We start from the raw sequence: 9,531 nt of genomic DNA on the forward strand, positions 1-9,531 counted from the left end.
CTTCACCATGCATGCCCACCTTCTGAACTAAAGATGTACTAGCAGATAAGGGCAATGAGATCTTGATGTCACTGAAGCTCCCCAAAGCTCAGCAAGCATCCTCTTTTTTCCTATCAGAAAAACAAATATTGGGGATTCCATTAACGCCCAACTAAGTGTAAACTGTAAGAGAAAGAGGGCTGCTGGACCTAGAGGTGGAAGCCCTAGCCTCACTTCCATCCCTAACTTGGCTCTGTGACCTTGAGGCAAGATTCAATTTTTCATTCTATTTATTTGAAAGTATAAAAAAAAATCAATAACAGACCTTTCTACACTGCAGGCAACTACAAATATAGCAGAAAAGTGTACCACTGCTGGAATGACCGAGAAACAGAAGGCCATTTTCATTCATTACCCTTTTTATGCTTGTTAGACCAAACGGGAAGAAATACCAAAAAATTTAAATCTAGACTCAGATACTTACTAGCTACATGACCCTTGGGAAGTCCCTTGACCTCTGTGCCTCAATTTCCTTATCTGTAAAATAGGGATAATAACAGCACCTACACCTCACAAGTTCATTAGTGAAGATGAAATGAGATATCTGCATTTTACAAACCTTAAAGCATTATGTAAACTTAGTTATCATTCCAAAGTTGCCATTATTATAGCATGAAGATGAACTCTGGGTTCTTAGAGGTTATACTAATGGAAGTGTAAGTTCTACTAGGTTCTAACAAGCTAGAAAGGCCCTACAAAGAGGTGTGTGTGTCTCTCTTAGAGGCCTACTCTAGCTAGATTTATCTGCTTCATCACCAGAAGGCTGGCATATTGCAGTTTGGGGGAGATGGGAGAAACAGGGGTACAACAGTAACTCATTTACATGACTAATTTAACTAAAGTGTGAAGGGCATAAAATCTAGATTAGTAGAGATACTACTGGTAGAATCAAGATCTTTTGAATTGAGTGTGGGAGTAGTAATTCTATATTCAACAATATAGTAACATTTATCCTGAACACTAAGACATATGCATCAAAGATTTAGATGACACAGAAAAGACCTAACAACACTATCTAAAGAGCAGAAAGCATACATGTCTTTTGGCAGACTCATGGAACAATTTTAGTTAATATCGCACTCTTAAGAGATAAAGGTCTGGAGTGTAGTGCTCTTGTGTCCAACCCTCTTTATGGATGTGATCATTAAAAATAAACATTACCCCCATTTCCTCACTATTATCTGACCTAGTTCTAAACATGCTAACTATAACAAAGAAGCAAAAGAACAAAATGAAGATATAGACATTAGCAGAGGAGACTAAATTATCCCTATTTATAGATGACAGGATGGCATACTAAGAAAACTCCAGAGAAATCAGCGTAAACGCTATTTGAGATGATGAAGATCCTTAGTAAGGTAGCAGACTACAAAATAAATCCACAAAAATCATTAGCATTGCTATACAGTACTTTAAAAAAAACCTTAGGAATAAATAATAAAAAGAAATTCATTCAAAGTCATGATAAAATGCAAAAAAGACAAAAGCAAAAACCTGGGGATCTTAACCTATTGAGACCCATACATGTATAAGAACTACAGAAAACATTTAACAGAAACAAAGGGGGACAAACAAGCAAAAGGATATTCATTGTTCATGGTTGGGCCATGTAAAGAAAATAAAAATGACTTCCTCATAATTTAGATACTTAGACAAATTAAGGAGGAGATATTTTATGGAATTAAAAACATAACAAAATTCATTTATAAGAAGAAAAGGTCTAGAATCTTAAGAGATAAATAAAAAGTACCAATGAAGGGACATTAAGATAACCAGTCCTGAAACTATATTATAAAGTAGCATTCTTCAAAATGATTTAGCACTGGTTAAAACAAAGAAAAGCAGATCAATGAAACAGGAAAGATAAGCAAAAGACAGAAACAATGAGAACAGTACCAATGTGTTTGATAAACCCAAGAAATAAATTAAAAGGGGAAGGATCCCCTTTACGACAAGAAGTTCCATGAAAATTTAAGTTTGGCAGAAATTAAGCTTAGACTAACATTTTATACCGCATACTAGAAAGCTCAAAATGAATATGCAGAATGAATATAAAAAGTCACAACATTTAAAAAAAGTTAAGAGAACAGGAGGAGGTACTTTTTATAACAAAGTCTAGGAGAAAGTTTCTTATCCAAGCAAGTTAGGGAATTGCAAAAGACAAAATAGACCATTTTTTATTACATAAAAATTTTTTGAAAAGCTTTTGCATGTATAAAATCAATGAAGACAAAAGAAATTGTTGAGTAGAAAAATATACGCATCAAGTACCAATGACTAAAATCTGCCATCTGAGACATATATATGTGATGTCAATTCTCTATTTAACAGGAGCCATTCTTCCAAAGGCAAATGGTCAAAGGAAATGAAACATGATCAAAATAATAATTGCAAATTATGAACAACCATATGGAAAATGGCTCCAAATTAAAGGTGGAGTGGCATTGTAGCACTTTTCCCCTAAATAATGGTGTCTAAAAATATTTTAATCCGGTAACAGACATAACTGTCTAGAATTTGGAGAAGATGAATAGCAAAGCAGCTATCATAAAATTTAAAAATTCCTGTAGGCAAGGAAGGCAAAAACATTACTATGAGGGCAAACTAAAACACCTTATTCAGCATGATCTAGTACTGAAACAAATGAGACCAAGAGACCACACTAGTATACATGTTCTAGCAATAAATTCAGATTGGAATAAGGATTGGAATAAGGGATTATGCAGTTTATTAGCTGAGAGAAAGCACATCAATGAGTGATGATGCCTTGGGCTCCTCCATTTACATCTGTAACAGACACATCAAAATTCTTCAAAAATACACAAAAGTCTAGAAGTGATCATTGACATGATGCAATGGGAAGAGTGCCATTTATTATGGGTGTTACCCTGGCAAGTAACCACTCAATTTCCTCTGAGTTTCCCATTTCAGATACTTCAGTCTCTTCATTTGTAAAATAAGGGGACTGAACTTATGAACTATAAGGTCCCCTCCAACTCTGTATCTAGGCAGTATACCTCAAATACAAAGGTTAATATGAGAGGTAACAAACTAGTGAGTCTTTCAAGACCCTCAACTAACACTTCCAATAACCAAAGGAGAGATGAGGCTGTTCTCAAAGAGGTAGTATTTTAAAACAATATTCAAAAAGCTAGAAACATCAGTAAAAACTCTTTCCCTTATAATTTTTATTCACTATGCCTTTTATCAATGACAAAAGCAACAAGTTATAAAATAAGTACAATTTTGCACATCGAATCATTTCCTTCTCATCCATAGTATCAGAAGGATTTGTGTGTGTGTGTGTGTGTGTGTGTTTAAAAGTAAGACTAAAGTCTTCTTTTAGACCAGGGCTTCTTAAACTTTTTCCACTTGCAACCCCTATCACCTGAGAAATTTTTACACGACCCCTGGTATATAGGTATATAAAACAGGTATATAGAAACCTCTTACTGTTGCCAATTTTTCACGACCCCCACATTCAGTTACATGACCCCATATGGGGTCAGGACCCACAGTTTAAGATGAGCTGGACTGTTCTAGATATGCTTATTTGAACTAAGAACAAAAACTTCCACCATATGCATGCTATTGGGTGGAAGGCCAACAAAGGTTGAGAAAAACTGAAAAGTACCATCAATAATGTTATATAAATTAAAAACTCTCTGATACTCTATAAATAAACATACACAAAAAACTGAAAATAAAGGCAACTTTTAACAAAGCACATTTATGCTATAAAACATTTCTGCTACAAACACTACAAAGCACAGACAAAGAAAGGCTATTTTTAATATGAAGCATATTATCTAAAACCACAAGGGTCAACATCATGTGCAATGGGGCAACATTGGTTGGTTTTACTGAACTGCTTTTTTTCCCTTCTTTGTTACAAAGCATGACTGTATTTGGAAATGAAAATGATATAAAAAAAGTGCCACACAGCAATTCTACTTCTACATAGATAATTAAAATGTTCAAGAAAAGTTAGTTTTCCACAGTTTGACAAGGCAATTATTTTAAAACATACACACACACACACACACACACACACACACACGTACAATTGGATTTGTTCCTGAGGCCAGATCAATTAATTTCAATCAAAGTTATCAATCACAAGCAATACAGTTTCACCTTAGGACAAATCTAGAGTTCAGAATAACTGAAAATTTGGTAAGGTGGATCAGTGACAAAAGAATAGCACTTAATAGGAATAAATATAATTAGAAAGGAAAATTAACTGCAAACACAATTAAGGTAGCTTAGTGAGAACAGAGGCCTTAAAATCAGGTAGTCAGACCAACTGTAACTAACTAAGACCTTCAAGAGACAGGACTCAGTTTTTTCATCCATAAAAAAATACCAGATTGATGACTTCTAAAGTTCTTACAGATCTGAAATTCTGAAACTTTGGAAAACAAGTATCTCCATCTGGAAGATGACCAAAGGATATCAGTGAGATCTAAGAAAAGTGGGAGCAGCAAGATGGTACAGTAGATAGTGCTGAGCCTGGAACCATAAAGACTCATCTTCCTGAGTTCAAATCCAGCCTCAGACGCTTACTAGCTCTGCGACACTAGACAAGTCTCTTAACCCTGTTTACCTCAGTTTCCTCATCTGTAAAATGAGCTGGAGAAGGAAATAGCAAACCACTCTAGTATCTCTGCCAAGGAAACCGCAAATGGGATCACAAAGAATCAGACATGACTGAAGATGACTGAATAACAATTAAGCATAGCAATATACAAGTCCAACAATCACTTCAAGTGACACTTTCAGAAGTAAAACAAGAAGTAAAATCAAGACAACACATCTGACATGGGATGTCAGCAGAGTGAAAATGTGAACACTTCTCTCTATAGGGAGTTAAAATTTAACCAATTCAAGATGCTTACATTACTGAAGCATTCAAGAGGATGCATGGGTAGAGTTGGAGTAGGCGTCAGGAAGACCTGAGTTTAAATCCTCCCTCAAATACTTACTAGTTTAGTGATCCTGAGCTAGTCACTTAATCTTTCACAAACTCAGTTTCTTCATCTATAAAATACGGATAATATTAGTACCAACATCCCAGGGTTATAGTAAGGATCAACTGAATTAACATAAGTATTTTGCAAACCTTAAAACACAACTATAACACTAGCTATTATTAGTACATTTCTAGGAGCAAGGCAATGAAACAAGGATTTTTTTTTTAATGGAGTCCCAGACCTAGTAGAGTTTATAATCTAAAAAGAGATTTGTAACACAAATATAAATAACTAATGTAACAAAGGAAGAAGGAAAGAAAAGAAAGGAAGGAAGGAAGGAAGAAAGAAAGAGAAAATTAGAATTTATGAGCAAAAGAAAGGAGAGCTAAACAAACTGTGAATTAAGATTAAAGGAGTGTGAAATCACTTCCAAGAGGAAAAATCAGGGCTAGGGCTGGTACCTGACTGAAAGGAAGAATGTCAAAAAGTAGAAGTATGAGAGTTGGGCTAAGAAAATTTAAATAAATGTTAGTCTAGGCTTTCCTGGGTGAAGGAAAGTACTATAAAAACTACTCTGTATGTCTGGATTACTAGAACCTTATTGATTATCTCTGGGATGCTGATTTTGAGTAAGCCTTGGCATGGAATACCAACTCCACCTTGGATTTTGAGGGGCCTCTTGCTTACTCAGTTTCCAGGATGATATTTTTGGTTTAAATTTGACAGAGGGCAGCAAAAACAAGTCTTGTCTATTATTTTCTGACTATAGGACCTAGCATAAATATTTGAGGTTTGTTTGTTTTTTGTTGCTGTTGTTTTAATCTGTAAGGATAACCAGTGGCCATGCACTTCTAAATCTAAAAAACAAACAAGGTCACTGAAAATAAGTTTCCAAATGAAAGGGTGGAAGGAACATTTCCATTGTTATCTCAAAATAAATAATAACATGGTTTTTAAGTAAAGCCAAATGCACCACCTACTCTGTAATGGATGACTACAAACTATCTATTTTCTCTCCTCTTAAAAAACTAGAAATCCACACTCTCACAAAATTTCACACACACTGCTTTTTTAAACCAGCTGCTTCAGTCCTAGGGTAAAGAAAATCTGCTTGGGTTTTCCATTGTGGTGACAGAGCCCAAGTCAAACAATTAAAAAATACACAGTTGTTGGTTGTATGAAAGACAAAAACCTACATTCCTTAAGCTTTGTAGACCAATTTTCATTGAGCCCATTGAACAGAATGTCACAGATACACACTCCAAAGCCTTCAAAGCCACAGTAATAGGATAGCAGTGATTTAAAGGGGAACCTGGTGTTATCCATAACGACACACAATATTACTAATTACAGAGTGATTTTACCAATAAATATTTTGGTCAGGGACTGCTTTGTCATCACTGCAACCAAGTATTTTTAGCCGAAAGCAAGTGGTTGGGCAGTACACGTAGACATGATTCTGGTTTTTAAAAATCTGTTTTTATATTCTGGTAACTGGGTAGTTCTCTGAACTCTTTTTTCTTGAGAGCTGGTAATTTGGAAACAGCAAACCACAAAAATGTGAAATGCAAAAGACCAAGCCACCCTCATGTCCGGAAGCTGGGTCAAAACTACCCTTAAAACCTTGTCCTTATCTTACCATGTAGTGGTTCCCAGGATAATAAACAGTGGGGTCCATACAAAATCAGTCACACACCAGTAAAAGTAGTAAATGCTGACTAGTGTCAGGAGGGGAAGGGGTAGCTGACTATTCTAGTTTTGCATCTGCTAGGTTCGTGCCATTCGATATTCTTCTCCAACCCCAGATCTAAAAGCAGTAACTATTCATGGAGATGAAGTTCTATAGATAATGTCACTGAAGGGTTATGTGTATTTATATACACACATACACATATACATATATGCATACGTACATACATATATGCATATGTACGTACATATACCTATATATACACACACACATATATACACATATACATATACCTATATATACATACATATAGATATACCATTATGTCTTTAAGCAGCAATAAATTTTATATGAACTAGCTTTTACTTTGCTGAAATTCTCTCTTTGAAAGAGGCTATGCTCCCACTTTCCTATCAGGTACTTTTAATCTTTTAAAACGAGCCTCAAATCTAACAGATAACTCAGAAGTTTTCTAAGCTGGTTACCCACCAGGACATTTTCCATTGAAAGTCTTTGCACACAGTGCTCTAACTACCAAGACTAGAGGTGAAGATTAAAGGACTATTATGTCTAGGTCGTTCTTAAAAAGGGGATGTATCGAAAGGAAAGAAACTGTCTTCCCCATTACCCTAAATGAGCAGTCTCTTGTTCTCTGCAGTCCTTCTGCACACAAGACCACTACTGACTTCAGTGGGAAATCTGCCCAAGAAGTGACTGTGAGACTGGGTAGGATTAAATTAGCCCTAAATCCATGCCATTGTTCCAAGGTATTACAACATACACAGCTCTCTAATCGGCCCAAAAGAGTGACTGAGAATAGATATCAGAGGTTTGGGGGTGGGGTCTCAAGTTGGAATACAGGGGCAAAGCATGGACAGGTGACAGTCTAACTATTCAAGTTGGTGTCAAACTTAAGAGCCTGATTGATGTGCTTGGTTGGCCCTTATCACAATTCAAGATTGCATTGCAATTCAGCCCCACCAGTAGCCCAAACAGCAGTCTAGTGATTCGCCCAGAGAAAAGGCTGAAAGGGGAAACTGAATAGGATCAAGCAGTATTAGTTTCTCTGGACAATGTTTGAAATCTTAAAACTCTGATGTACAGAAATCGACTCAGTTTCCCCTCATGTGCCAAATCATGAAGGACTGCCGCAGAACAGAAATACTGTTTCTTGTCAATTCTTAGAATAAAATGGAGACACAGAAAGCAAAATGGGAAGGAAGGACTTTGTAAAAAAACAAAGGCAAAAAAAGAAAACCCAAGAAAGGAAAATAAAAGAAAATGGAATTAGTTAAGCAGGAAAAAAAGGTCAGAAGAGTGTAAGCAGAATGAGAGAGAGAGAGAGAAACATAGAGAAAAAGAGAGAAGAGAGTGCTTTACTCTTTCCACAATGCTTAGAGAAAAAAGGGGAGGGGAGGAGTTAGTTTGAGACTTCAGAGACCAGGCAGCCCAATCCACTCATTTCACACACAAGGTTTAATAACTGCCCAAGGTCACACAGCCAGTTTCACGATAAAACAGGGACTAGAACTCAGGTTTCCCAATAAAAAGAAGCTGGTGCAATGGGAAAATCAACAGACGGGGGAAAAAAAAAAGGCCTACACACATACTCTTTTAGCTCACTCACTGAAAACTAGGAAAGGAAGTTATGATTCTAACTAATACAAATGATGAAATTATTAAAGTTCCACACTCATGATAGTCCCCAAAACACTGTTCCCGCTCTGTGCAAGAGCTCTTCTAACTTAACCAAAAAAATCTGACCTCAAGAGGAGGTCAGGAGCCTTGGGAAGCATAATGATTTATGCCCCACCACAGTCAAACATCTCTTCTATTGGGAAAGCAAGGAGAGCTGGGGACAGCATTTTTGCAATTTGGCATCCTGGGATTACCACACTGAGAGTAACCCACAAGTGCTCAGACTGCAGTAAGCCCATACTGAGTACCTGAAAACTTAACAGCATAAATGTAACGAATTTTATTAGAATTTAGGTTATTGAAAACAACGCAGACAGAATTCGAGACAGACAGGAAAGCACTCCATTAATAAACTGAGTCCCAGAGACACCATAATTTGCCTACGGTTCTGTGACACAACTAGCATTTGAACTCAGCTCTTCTCACCCCAAATTCAGCAAGCACTAATTGCCTCAACTTTGGAATTTCTAGTGGTCTACCCTAAGTCCTGACCTTCCTATAACTTCCTTGCCCTTAACTTTAAAAAACTTAATGCTAACCCTTTCACTACCCCCAAGGGAGTCTTTCTTCCTTGGACAGGAAACGTTGAAAAACAGAAGACTTTTTTTTTTCTTTTTAAAAAATGTGTTCCTTTCTTCATCTGCTCTCTCCCTGGCTTCTTCCACTCTCCATCCAAGGACTGTGGTGAGGCAAGAAACCGTATGCCTTAGGTGAGGGCAGGGGCAAGTCTGTAAAAGACTTCTCTCCCGGGAGGCAGGGTCTGTCTTCTGCTTAGTGAGGTTGGTAGGGGCATGGGTGCAGGGTGGCAGCTGCTGCTGCTGCTGCTGCTGCTGCTGGCTCTGCAGCTTCTCTCCATATTCTCCCCAGTGACTCCCTGGGCCCAAGCCTTAGGAGCCCCTTCCCCCTTCTTTCACACACACACACACACACACACACATACACACACACTTGTGTATATACACAAATGTAAGAGCCCATCTCCTTTAACACCCACACATATACACACACAAGTGTACATACACTCGAAAGTCACCCTCTCCATGCACATAACACACATATACATACAAGAGCCCCCTCTCTCCGTGCGCACACACACCTCTCCTTACACATACATATGCAAACACAAGAGCC

General features: G+C 37.2%; 1 protein-coding gene across 6 annotated transcripts in view; it reads right to left on the bottom strand.

The window, feature by feature from the left end:
- Positions 1-9,531, bottom strand: part of EPB41L2 (erythrocyte membrane protein band 4.1 like 2) — a 274,065-nt gene that overhangs the window by 263,894 nt on the left and 640 nt on the right. The gene's annotated exons all lie outside the window — the stretch shown is intronic.

Source organism: Vombatus ursinus, unplaced genomic scaffold, assembly GCF_900497805.2.
Source record: "Vombatus ursinus unplaced genomic scaffold, bare-nosed wombat genome assembly UNPS02006779.1, whole genome shotgun sequence".
Taxonomy (NCBI): domain Eukaryota; kingdom Metazoa; phylum Chordata; class Mammalia; order Diprotodontia; family Vombatidae; genus Vombatus; species Vombatus ursinus.